The following is a 13,391-nucleotide window of genomic DNA, read 5'->3' as shown; positions in this document are numbered from 1 at the left end:
CTTAAGATAAATGCATAAAATGCCTCATAATCATTTAATGAAGTTTGTTGTTACTTAACTGACTCATCACAGTTTAATGTGCTTATTCTCTAAGCCTCTCGCTTGGAGAATACTTCCATCTAGTTTCTTGTTAACAATTGAACTGACTAAAGAAGTCTACAGTTATGATGGAAGCAAGCAAACTAACTGAAAGCTGCATGGTGAAATGCACTTTTTAGCTATCATCATCTAAGAGTCCACAAACCGGTAAGACTGTTCCTATCTTTTCTTTTATGAGCACTGGGGCAGTACCCCAGAGGTCTGAGTACCAGCACTGGAACCAATAATCTCTGGGAATCACGGGACTACATCATTGTGCTGATTTTTGGTGTGTGTACAACGCTAGACCTCCTCAAGTCTAACATTTGATCATTCACCAGCTCTTATTCTCCTCACACTCAACCTGCCTTCTCCTCTTGTCAGTAAAGCCAGTCCCACATCACCTCACACCTAGAGGCAGACCTTTCTCCCTCCATCACTGCTTTAAATCAACCCTCCTTCAATTCACAAGCCCTAGGCTCCAACCAATCAACTTCTAGAGGATCTTTGCGTACCTTGCATTTCCAGCCTCTGCCGTAGCTCTAGACTTTCACCATCGTCCTCATCAGCACCTGTTCATCAGTTTCCAACTTTGAGAAGGTTATCCTCTCCAGAAATCGGAAATCTTTACTGATTTCTCCTTTCCACTCCCAGCTTGATCACCTCTTTGCCTTATGTTGCGCACATTATACTCGTCCCATGTGTTTCTCTTATGCCCCTAAATAGATTGTTAACCCTTGTGCCTGATGTCAGATTTGCCGGCCAGGATTTAGCACATTATGCCAAGGACGTTCTACCCGAGTTGCTTGGCCTCAGGAACTATGGTTCAGGAAACAAGGAATTGCTGGTGCAGAGGAGCAGACTATACCATCTGTGCCTTGCAATAAAATTCAGGAGTCAATATGTCCCTCCATTCAACCTAACTTACCTAAAGTCATTCACAACCTTGTCAAAGGTGCACATCTTGCTCTCATTCCTTTGAGTGGGAAATCCTCTTGTGACCTAATGGTCATTTTGTGGTCATTGCCTCTGACCACAGAGTTCATTAAGTTGATCCTCGAATGCCACATACTGACCAAAGATAATAGTTACTATATGGGCTGACTGTGTACCTGCCAAATTCGCATGTTGAAGTCCTAACCCCCAGTACCTCAGAATGTGACTATATTTGGAGATAAGGCCTTTAAGGAGATAATTAAAGCAAAATGAGATTATATAGGTAAGTGTTACCTAAGATGAAGAGATTATACCATCAACAAAATGAAAAGGCAGTCTACTGAAATGGGAGAATATTTGCAAATCATTATCTGGCAAGGTGCTAACATTCAAAATATATAAAGAGCTCATACAACTTCATAGCAAAAAAACAAACAATCTGATTTTAAAATGGGAAGTAGAACTGAATAGACATTTCCCAAAGAAGTCATACAGGTGGCCAACAGGTACATGAAAGGATGCTCAGCATCATTCATCATCAGGTAGGTGTAAATCAAAACCACGATAAGATGTCACCTCATACCTGGTGATGTATGAATGGTGATTATCAAAAAGACAAAAAAATTAATAATAACAAGCGTTGGTAAGGATGTGGAACAAAGGGTACTCGTGCACTGGAAGTAGGAATGCAAATTGGTGCAGCCACTAGGGAAGAGTATGGCGGTTCATCAAAAAAATTGAAATATAACTAGTATATATCCAGTAATTCCACGTCTGCATATTTGCCCAAAGAAAACGAAGACATCAACTCTAAAAGATATATGCATTCCCGTGTCCGTTGCAGCATTATTTACAGTAGCCAAGATATGGAAACACCTAAATGTTCATCAATGGATGCATGGACAAAGAAATTGTGGTATGTATACAAGGTAATATTATTGAGCCATTAAAGGAAATGAAACCTTGCCATTTGCAACAACGTAGATAGGCCTCAAGGTGAAACAAATGCTAAGTGAAATAAGTCAGGCAGAGAAAGATGAATACCATACGACCTCACTTATATGGAATTAAAAGCAAAACAAAAGAAAAAAAAATCAAGCTCATAGATAAAGAACAGATTGGTGGTTGCCAGAGATGAGGGGTGAGAGATGGGAGAAATGGGTGAAGGGGGTCAAAGGGTACAGACTTCCTGTTATAAAATAATTAAGTCATGGGGATATAATATACAGCATGGGAACTACAGTTAATAATACTGTACTGCATATTTGAATGCTGCTAAGAAAATAGATCGTAAAGTTCTCATCACTAGGAAAAAATGTATTTTTAACGATGATGGATGTAACTAGATTTATTGTGATTATTTTGCAATGTATAAAATATTAAATCATTATGTTGTATATCCATAACTAATATAATATTATGTCTGTAAATTATGTCTTGATTTAAAAAATAATTTTAAAAAGAGATTACAACACAGCCTAAGGGCTGACCATGTGAGGACACAGTGAGAAGACAGTCATCTGCGAGCCAAGGGAAGAGACCTCAGAAGAAACTCAACCTGCTGACACCTTGATCTTGGACTTCTCACCTGCAGAACTGTGAGAAAATAAATTTCTGTTGTTTAAGCCATGTCTTCTGAGGTATTTGTTACGGCAGCTCCAGCAGACTAACACAGTGGTCCTTTCCAGTCACTGCAAATGAGTCACTGTATGTGACCAGAGGTGGTGGTCCTTTCTAGTCATGCCACATTGTTCACCATATTGTGCCCAGGGAAAGTAACCCTCCCCAGTCACACCAGGTCTGTCACCACATGCTGAACATATACTGACTGGGGATACCTGGACACATCCTCCCTGATAGTGCATTTATTCTTTACAGATGCAGAGGAGGGTTGAATTTAACACAGCCAGGAAGGCCCAAATTCAAAACTCCTGCCATTGACATATGCTCCTTCTGAAGAAAGCCTTACCGGTTATTTTTGTGTCAAGATCTTACAGTTTAATCCATGTGGAAGGAACAAAACAGACACTGCTACCTGTCTTCAACTGAATAAACTAGAAAATTGTGGCCAGCTAAAGGCAGCCAGACACAGGGGCAGGGGCAGGAAGCAATGGCCTCTGAAGGAGGTTGGCTCAAACCTCCACCCAACAGGGGTGTTCGGGCTGAATGGACACAGATTAGTCCAGGTAGAGGGAGGAGTACTGGGTATACTTAGATGGATAGTCACAGTGCTTTATCCATGGTGCCTATAGGTCATCCCAATTTTGGAAGCACTGGGGACCCCAGAGTCCCCACATCCCCTGGCTCTCTTAAAACAAACCCAGTTAGCAAAGGTAATTGGGGCAAGTCTTTCCTGATGAGAGCAATGAGTCAGAACGGGACAGATGTCTTCCTCAAAGGGTTATACTATTCTTTTCTCCAAAGCACCTGTCACTGACTAGGATCTAGGTTGCCAATCAAACCACCCCCACACCACAGTTTATAGAGTATGAACTTCCAAAACCATCCAAAAGAAATATCATGCAAGCCACCTATGTCATTTCAAATGTTCTAGTAGTCACATTAAAAAAATTAGAATCACAGGTGAAATAAATTTCAATAATATACTTCACTTAAGCCAGTATATCCAAAATATTGTCATTTCAACATATAATCGATACAAAATTATTAGTGAGATATTTTACATCCTTTTTTCATATTGTCTTAAATCTGGTCTATTTTACATTTACCACACATTCCAATTCAGATGCTAAATTTCCATTGGAAATACTGTATTTAGACTGCACAAAATTTACTGTTGAGAAAGAAAAATCACATCCCTATACTGTTTCAAACATAAAAGTTTTCAGTAACTAAATGCAGTATCCACTTCTTAATTTCAATTTAATCAAAATGAAATAAAATTGTGATTTAGTCACACCAGCCATATTTCAAGTGCTCCATAGCCACTTGTGGTTGGTGGCTACTGTATTGGACAGCACAGGTCCACAGGGCTAGAAATGTGGCTTCTAATTGCTTCTAAACCTCAAAATGTTTAATGTAGCCCTAGCACAATGGAGGTGCTCAGTAATCATAGCATTACAGCAGTTTGAAATTTCAAAAATCGGTAAGGCTCAGTAGCCCAATTCCCTTGTTTTAGAAAGGAGTCAACCCAGAATGACAGAAATTAAGGCACTAGCAAAAGATCACCCAACTGAACTAGTTGGTGCATATCTGGATAAGAATTTAGGTCTCCCGATTCTTAGTCCTGAGGTCTATGTCATTACATCAGACTTATGGGAAAAACAACAACTCAACAGATATTTCTTTTCTCAACAGATTTTTAAATGTATTTGAATAATCACTTGAATGACATGGACAAAGAAAAACGTACTTATAACCTAGTTGTACGTGCTAACCTGATAAAGGCAGTGTATTCCAGAATATGCAAGGTCTCCTTGCACTTGGTCTGGGGTCTAGGTGATTTAATCTGCAGTCTCTCTTACCTTGGCCTGTCACCACTCAGAGCTGCCTCACTGCACATCCATCTTGCCCTCCCCCAGAGCATCCGGCCACATTTTTCTGTCTGCAGCTGTCCTCTCCCAGCTGTCTACCACAATTTGTTTGAGGTTGTGCTTCAGCGACTCCTTTATATTTGCAAATCAAAGTATTCAGTAGAAACTGCAGCAGAGTTGTAGAAAAGCTGCTACCCGCTACCCGTGAATCGAACCCCGAGGTCCTGCCTCATGATAGCTATGAGAGAGAGGATGTATGTGTGGCTAAATGTGTGGCATCAGACAACCCTACATTCGTGTCTCAGTTCTGCCCAATTCCAGTTGTGTGACTTTGGGCAACCCTCAGTTTCCTCATCTGTAAAGTGAAGATAATAATAATAGCTACTTCTACGAGATTTAAATATGGTAGTGTACCCAGCACATTTCCCGACAAGGGTAAGCCATGCAAGCAATTGTTATTTTCCAGTGGTCTGCAGGCTCTCTGAGGAGGAGCACAGATATCTGGCTTACTACTGCACCTTGTGACTAGCTAAATGCTTGAGACATAGTAGGTCCTAAATGAATATTTGTCTAATGAGTTCATAAGATGCTTATGATTTCCCTCAACTCTTATGATGGATGCTAAGAGAGATGATTGGGGAAGAATTATGGTAAAGTCACTGATAAGGAAAAGGGAGGGGGAGGGGACTGCTTCCGCCTTCAGATTCCACCTGGTAGAGGCACCCAGGTTCAAAATGAAGCTGTAAGGTCAACAACTGTTGACGTCCAGGGCTGTGTGCAATAAGGAATTTAGAGTCACTAGTATTTATAAGAAAGTAGATACTGAGCAGAACAAAGAAACAGTAAAATAAGAAATAGCAAAGCTACACTAGGGCAGCCTTCTTACAACAGGTAGTAACAGGTATAGATTAGGCAGAGCCAACTTTTAACCTCCACCAACTCCCTCCTTGGGAAGGATCCTTGCCTCAACCGGCTTAAGGTGACAGCATGAGCATTGAGAGGCCAATCTACTCCACTAGCTGAGTGCTTTCATTGCACAAAAGTGTTGGTAATTTGGGAAATGGTGATATTAATGATTATTACAACACCCCTAACCCGGAGAATATTCAAAGCATCCTTGAGTTTTTTCTATAGGTAGCCTTACCTTTAGATATATAGAATAGCGTTACATAGCTTCATTTTTACAAAAAGAGATGTTAAGTATAGAGTTGTTTAGAAACCCTGTAAAGGGCCCATATTATGAGAAAGGGGGGTCTGTAATTTACTAGCTGTGAGAGCTTGAGAAGGTTAAAATATCTCCATGCCTCTTTTGTTTTTTCATCTGTAAAATGGAAATGATAATATATTTACCCCATACAGTAAGAATAGCAGTAGCTCATAAACGCTGAGCCAGGCATTGTTCTAAATGTGTTGTTTGTGTTAACTCATTTAATCCTCACAGTCCCATGAGTGAAGTGCTATATTTTCCCCCTTTAAAGAAGAAGGAAAAAAAAAAACCTAAGGGACAGAGAAGTTATATACTTCTCCACAATAATCTGAATTACTAGTGGAGTAGTAACTAGTGGAACCAGGATTCAAGCTCATCCTCTACCATATGGATATATACTACTGTGGATATTTAATAACTATAGCTATCAACAACAGAGTAGAGGTTCTTGGTGTTTAATTCACCTTAGCTCCTGGAGTCCCTGATCTTTTCATCTTTATGTTTCCTCTCACAACTACCATTCCAAAATTTCTCCATTTAAAAAGTAACTTTACAAATACATAACGAATGCAAGAGGAAGGGGTTAGAATGCTCCATGTGCCAGTGGATTCAAGTTACAGACATTGGTATGAACAAATGTTTAACTTAATATACATGCAAATGTTTACATATAGAAATATTTATGGATATGTATAGACATGTGTCAGAGCATATAAAAGCGATGACAATAGCAATCAGCACACCTACCACTCAGGCCTTGGTTTCTAATTCCATTCTCCAGTAAAAGGAACCAAAGCTCCTTGGAGAAGTTGATGCTTCTAGGACTGGAGAAGGAAACATATAGATGGGCCTGGAACATTGTGTAGTGCCACGAAGAAGGAAATTCCAACAAACAAAACCACCATACAGTGATGGGGACCCAGAAGCCAACTGGAAGAGCTCCCAATGGCCAAAGCTGGGACAATTTGGGCCATGTTAAATAAATAAAGTAATATTGGATTATAACCCAAAGTACAACATAGATGTGCATGAGTACATACTAATATAAAGAAATTGAATAAATAAATAAGAAAAACAAATCCTTCCTGCAGAAGAATTATGAATAATTTATATAGCTACTCTTGAAAGCTGGTAGACTGTAACTCCCTTCTCCTTAAATGTGGGCTATGCATACTGACTTTCTTCCAAAAAGTACAGTGTGGAAAGCGGGGGCAGGGGGAGAGGGGAGTAACTTTACAGTGAAAAACTTCTGACAGCCAGGTGACATTCACCTACCTCAAGCCAGGTGATCAAGGTTAACAAATAATCACAAGTCATATTGATAACACCTACCCTTATTATGACACTTTGCCTCTGTGGTCTTTCTCCTTAAAACCCAAAACCCTAGTTCACCCATGAACATCAGACAAATTCCAGTTGAGGGACATCCTACAAAATACCTGACCTGTACGCCTCAGAACTGTCAAGGTCACCAAAAACAAGGGAAGTCTGAGAAATAGTCACAATCAAGTGGAGCCTAAGGCATTGTGATGAACATTGTGGTATCCTGGATGGGAGCCTGGAACAGAAAAATGATATTGAACAGCAACTAAGGAAATCTGACTAAAGCATGAACTGTAGTTAACAATATGAATTAGTATCAGTTCATTAATTATAACAAATATACCCTATTAATAATTAAGATACTGTAGGGGAAACTGGTTGTGGGGTCTTTGCAATAATTCTGTACAAAGACAATTGTATTGTCTTTGCAATAATTCTGTAAATCTAAACTGTTCTAAAATAAAAAGGTTTAGAAGAATGAATGACTCTGCCATTGCTTAAAATATCTGTATTTAGGGTTATAGAATAAGAAAATAAAGCTGGAAATAATCTTTGAGATCAAAGGAGAGGATAAACTCCATAAAATAACTAAAATACAGTCCAGCCATTATTTTTGCAGTCTATTCAGAGTATCATTATATTCGTAATTTGATGCAGGCCCAATCCTGTCAACCTCTGAGCAAAATTTCCAAGTCTTGGATAAAAATATATGTGACAGGAATGCAGAAAGGGATCCAAAGAATTGTGTGTGTCAATATAGTATATACCATCTCATTTCAATCACAAAATGAAGCTTTCATCTAACAAGTCTCAAACTGTGGTAGGGAGTTTTTATAAGTCAAAATTATTTTTATAACAATACTAAGATATTTACCCTTTTCACTCTTATTCTCTCACAAATGTATGATTCAGTTTTCCTGAGACTATAGAGTGTGTGATATAACAACAGGTTAATGTAGAAGCAGATATGTTCTCATATTTGCCCATATCCAACTGTTTTCCAGAAATTAGATTGCAACAATATAGAATCACCCTGTCTCATTTTCTTTTCTTTGTTTAATACAGCCATTTTTCATCAAACATGTTATTTATGTTAACATGTAATTGTTGTTATTTTAAATGAATCAATAAGTATTTTTTAAATTTCTCTTTTAATTTCTGACATGATATCAGATATATAGATATAACCTACATAAATAAAAATTCCTTAAGGTACTTAGTAATTTCTAAGTATAGAACGTTTGAGAACTAGAAAGATTGAGAATTACTGGTCGAATCATAGGGACTAGTTTACTCTTTTGGCTTTGGGACATTTGTCATTCCATGGACACACGGTATCTTAACCCCTCCAGTGTTACGAGAATTCCTCACCTCTGGAGTCTGTGGAAGTAAAAGCTCCAAGTAGTCACGTTCCCAGCCCTCGCCTGCAGCTGGGGCAGGAGCAGTGACCCTAGGTTCCATCAGCCGCCTGTATACACTTGAGCCTCAATCTGGAGCAAGGGAGGCTGGGCCCAGAAACAACTCTGTCACAGAGCAGAAGTGGCAGGTACATCAGGTCCTGGAAGTGGTAGTTCTTGTGGCCTCTCCTTTAGCCACTGTTAGTGGTGCCAGCAGCACAAATTGCCACCTAGAATCCCATCTGGCGGCAGAAATGGTGTCTTCACCTGGAAAATCTGTGGATCACCTGAGAGATCCGTGGACATGATCTTGGATATTGTTCTGGTTATCTTGTCCTGACTCTGTTTCTCCAGCCCAGATCTCTCTTCTTTGAGCCACACAATATCCTTTAAGTATGTTCCTTTGCAGCTTCAACCATCCAGAGGGGCTTAATTGCTTGCAGTTAATAACTCTGACATAACATACCAAAAATTGGTTTCTCTTAAACAGATTTTTTTTAAGGTTTATTCATTTATTTTGAGAGAGAGAGAGAGTGAGCGAGCGCACACAGAAGTGGGGGAGGGCAGGGAGAGGGGGAGAGAGAGTAATCCTAAGTAGGCTCTGCGTTGTCAGTGCGAGCCCAAAACGGGACTTGAACCCATGAACCGTGAGACCATGATCTGCGCTGAAATCAAGAGTCGGACATTTAACCTCCTGAGCCACGCAGGCATCCTCCAAAAATTGGTTTCTGAGCTCTATAGTTATATATCTTGACTTATTTTAATATCAGCCTTTCCAGAATTCCACAAATAAACCATGGCTAATTAAAGAAAAACTGAAACTTGCCTATGCTTTATCTGCTATAGAAAATAAGTAACTACATATATAAATTGAAATGCTTAGCATTTGGAAAGATGAGAAAAAAAATGTTGGCCTTCTACTCTAGCTATAAACTTTTACCTGGATTTTAGAATTGTGATCCAACTTCTAACCAGCAGAGTGTAGGATTTTCATTGTGTTACTTCCCAGGTTATACAATTTCTATAAAATGGGTAAGAGGCTCTGAAGAGACTGACTGATGACGCCATGCCATGTGCTTAGTTCATTATAAATCATTTCAAGTACCGCCAGCCATTCTGAGCCAATCAAAACAGAAATGTTCTAACACATTTGAGAGTATCTTGTTTTACAGAGTGCTTTAAAAAGACATGAACAGCACACAAGATTTCAAATGTACCAAATTATCCAGAAAGGATTTTGGAACTGATTCCTATGAGGTTACTTTTCATTATTATTTAATGTGATATATAAAATATAATGCTTTTCTATTTGAGTTCCTAGGGCCTGGAATGGTTCTGCCTTCTACAATTTTGCAAGCAAATTTTAAAATATTTTATTCCGGTCATTTTTTTTCCTAGACTTCAAAGGTGAAAAGTATGTGGGCCAGATAGGCCCTTTAGATCTTCCCATTTCATGATAACTCAGGTTATTAGGGACCTCAATTAACTTTGACTAGAAAAAATATCTTCTTCTACAGCTGAAATGCTACCTCAGATAAGGATCCTTTGAAATCCAGGAAAAACATACAAGGAAAGCATCCTATCCTTTTTCCCTCTCATGCTCCTTGATTGTCCGGGTTTAAGTTTAGGGGTTCTTGGATCGGGATTCTGATATCTCCACAGGTCACTTCTCCGAGAAAAGTTTTGTTTATAGGAGAAGTCAACAGAAAAGCACATATCAGCACACTCTACCTTGGAAACAGGTTGAGAAATAAGAAAGCAGGCACATGTAATAACCAATGAAAACCTACCTTTTTGCAAGCCTAAAATGGGGGTACATCTTTTGAAATGTGAGAGGTTGGTTGTTTTTTTCACACTTTGCAGATGATTATCTTGGTGTACTTGAGAGAAGCTGCACAGGCATAAAATCATTTGTCTTTGTGTCTTCCTGTCTCTCACCCAGAGTATTTGTCTTTTTTTCTACTTGCTAAGAACAGGAAATTGCAGAAATAAAGATTTAATCAGTTCCCATTTCTTCAGTGAGTCTTGCTTGGTTTAACCCAGGTCAACAGCACATTTAGATTCGCCCAAATAAATCATTCAATTTATCAGAATAGACTAGTTTTGTATAGTTTTTAATTAGCTTTTAATCTTCCAGACCTTAAATTCTTCTCACTATGAAGATTATCTCTGAGGAGGTTGCTCTTTCATAGTAAAAATAGGCAATACCTTTGAGGCACTTTCCATTACTAATTGACCTAGATAAGTCCCCTTATAGTAACTCAGTCCCGAGCAGGTTCTAGGTCAGGCTCGTATGCTGAGTGTGGCACAGACTATATTAATATTAATAGCACCTGAAGTCTGTATAGCATTTTAGTTAACACGGACCTTCCACATGCTATATTTTATCTGAGCCTCAACAATCCTGAGGTTCCCATGCACAAGGCTAGAGTTATCCCACTTTACAAATGAGAAAAAAGATTCTGAGAATGACTTTTCCAGCTGAGGTCAGTGTTCAGTCTAGAAGTGAAGATTGTAGGCCCTTCCAGGCTACCCCTAAGAGAGAGAACTATCCAAGGAGCAAAATTATCTGACCTACTTTCTCTCCTCTCCAACCCCCAGCTCTTTCTTTGAGACATTATAGGAGGCCCTACCATAGAGCAAGCATGGACAACAGGGAAGAAAGGAGGGTGTAATTTGTCAGGAGGGCCCAAAGTCCAGATGGCAAGCCAGGCTGAACCCCACGGCTATTTTACCTGCAGCCACATACAGCACCGGGAGCCCTAATATCACCCCAAAACTTAGTGTTCCTGTATTCCCAACTTGCTGAGCCATGCTCCCTTTCCACTACTGCCCTGGATTGCCTGGGCAGTTTGCGGTGGGGAATTAGGAAAGTCGAGAATGACTTACCAGAATAATAAGATTTAGCCTAGAACAAAGAATTCCAAATCAATAGCCAAGGTTGCCAGAAGATATTTAAGAGAAAGGAGTACACCTGTTTACAGAAGCTGACATTTCTGTAGTGAGACTACACAAGCACAAAGGATTAAAGTGTTCGTAGTGAAGTGACAGGAATATTTTAAATAAAGCATGCTAATACGTTTTCAGGCAAGATGCTATGTATGTGTCACTTTATTCAATTCTTGAAACACAACCTTGAGATAGCCTTTATTATTCCTGTTTCTCAGATGAGGAAACTCAGGTTCAGAGAATTTAAGTGGCCTGCTTGAGGTCACACACTTAAAGGTGGAGACAGAATTCGAACTCAGACAACAAATCCCATGTCCTTTTCAGTATACTGCCCTACATCCTAAGGTGTAGTTTACCTGTTCTCATTTCTTATTTCCTTATATGTCCTATCTCCATAACCCATTATACAAATGAGTTTGTATTACTATAGCAGAAAGCTGCTTCTCTGGTAGTCTAACTTCTAAGGAACAGGAACTATGCAGAAAACTCTTTCTGAGAAGCAGAACAGATGTTACGGCAGGCGTTCACAGGTGAGAAGATCCTCTTTGGCGTTGATTATGTCTTTTATGTATACTATGTAATTATTTCGGATGTTATAAGACTTCAATGACAGGATACTGCAGGAGCTTTCCCTCTGATCTTCCAATGACTGGTTGCTCCTGCACCTTCAGTTCTCACTTCAGATGTTACATCCTCCGAGAGGCTTTCTGTGTCCATCGCTGCCCCTGTTCTTTATAGCACTTTTCATCATCATTAGTAATGATGGATTTATTTGTTTACAATGCTTGTCTTCCCCATGAGATTGTAAATTCCCAAAGACAGGAACTACATCTGCTTTTTCACCAGTTTCCCCAGCACCTATCATGGTGCCTAGCACAAGTAGCAACTCAATAAGTGTTGATGGGATGGATGGATGATTGGATGGATGGATGGATGGATGGATGGAGGGGTGAGTGAGTCATTCCCAGAAGAGTTTCCAAAGTGATCTAAGGAAATAGGTGATTTGGTAATCGGATTTAGGAAAGGCTGGGTTAAGTTTTGGGTTATGATAGGTCAGTCTCCTTTCCCTAAAATAGGCCTGAGATCTGATGGCTTCCTAAAGACAATATTTGGAACGGTGCTGCCAATCAGCCAGGACAGAAGAGGAAAGGGAAGTAAATATACTAAGAACTTACCAAGTACAAAGCAATGTGTTAGATTCACATTATCTTACGTAATGTAAAAAGCACCACATGAGAAAGGAATTACCCCTACCTCACAAATGAAAAAAGTGAGACTCACGCTGGTGAAGTTGCCCAAGGCCATGCAACAAGTAAATGGTAGAGCCGGAATATGGAGATAGATAAGTCATATTTCAAAGACCATGTTTTAAGCAAATTCACTTTTATTTTTTTTACTTTTTTAACTTCAGTTATTTATTTTAAGAGAAAGAGAGAGAGCAGGGGAGGGGCAGAGAGAGAGGGAGAGAGAGAGAATCCCAAGAGAAATGCGGGGCTCAAACTCGCAAACTGCGAGATCATGACCTGAACAGAAACCAAGAGTCAGATGGATGCTGAATCAACTGAGCCACCCAGGTGCCCCATCAAGCAAATTCACTTAAAAATTTTTTGTTTATGAAAACAAAATGTTGGCCTATAACTTACATTTAAGAACTTCTCATATTTTAAGTATATAGCTAGATAAAATCTAACATACATCCTTATACACGTCTTTGTAACCACCATCCAGATGAAGAAATGGGACATTTTTAGAAGAAATGGGAACCAGAGGTTCCTCTGCACTTCTTTTCAGTCAATATTTCCATCATTTTGTCTTCTACCATTATTTTGACTTCTGTCATGACAGGCTCCTGTTGCCTGTTTTCAAACTTTCTATACATATCACATCTCACTATATGCCTTCTTTTGTATTGGGCTTCTTTTGTCTACAAGATTCATCTGTGTTGCTTGTGGCAGTAATTGATTCTTTTTCATCTTTGAGTTGTATTCCAATATATTCATATAATCA

This window comes from Lynx rufus, unplaced genomic scaffold (genome assembly GCF_022079265.1).
Source record: "Lynx rufus isolate CCGP_SWC_20201006 ecotype Redwood Valley unplaced genomic scaffold, mLynRuf1.p SCAF_2, whole genome shotgun sequence".
NCBI lineage: Eukaryota > Metazoa > Chordata > Mammalia > Carnivora > Felidae > Lynx > Lynx rufus.
Note: the sequence above shows the minus strand (reverse complement) of the source record.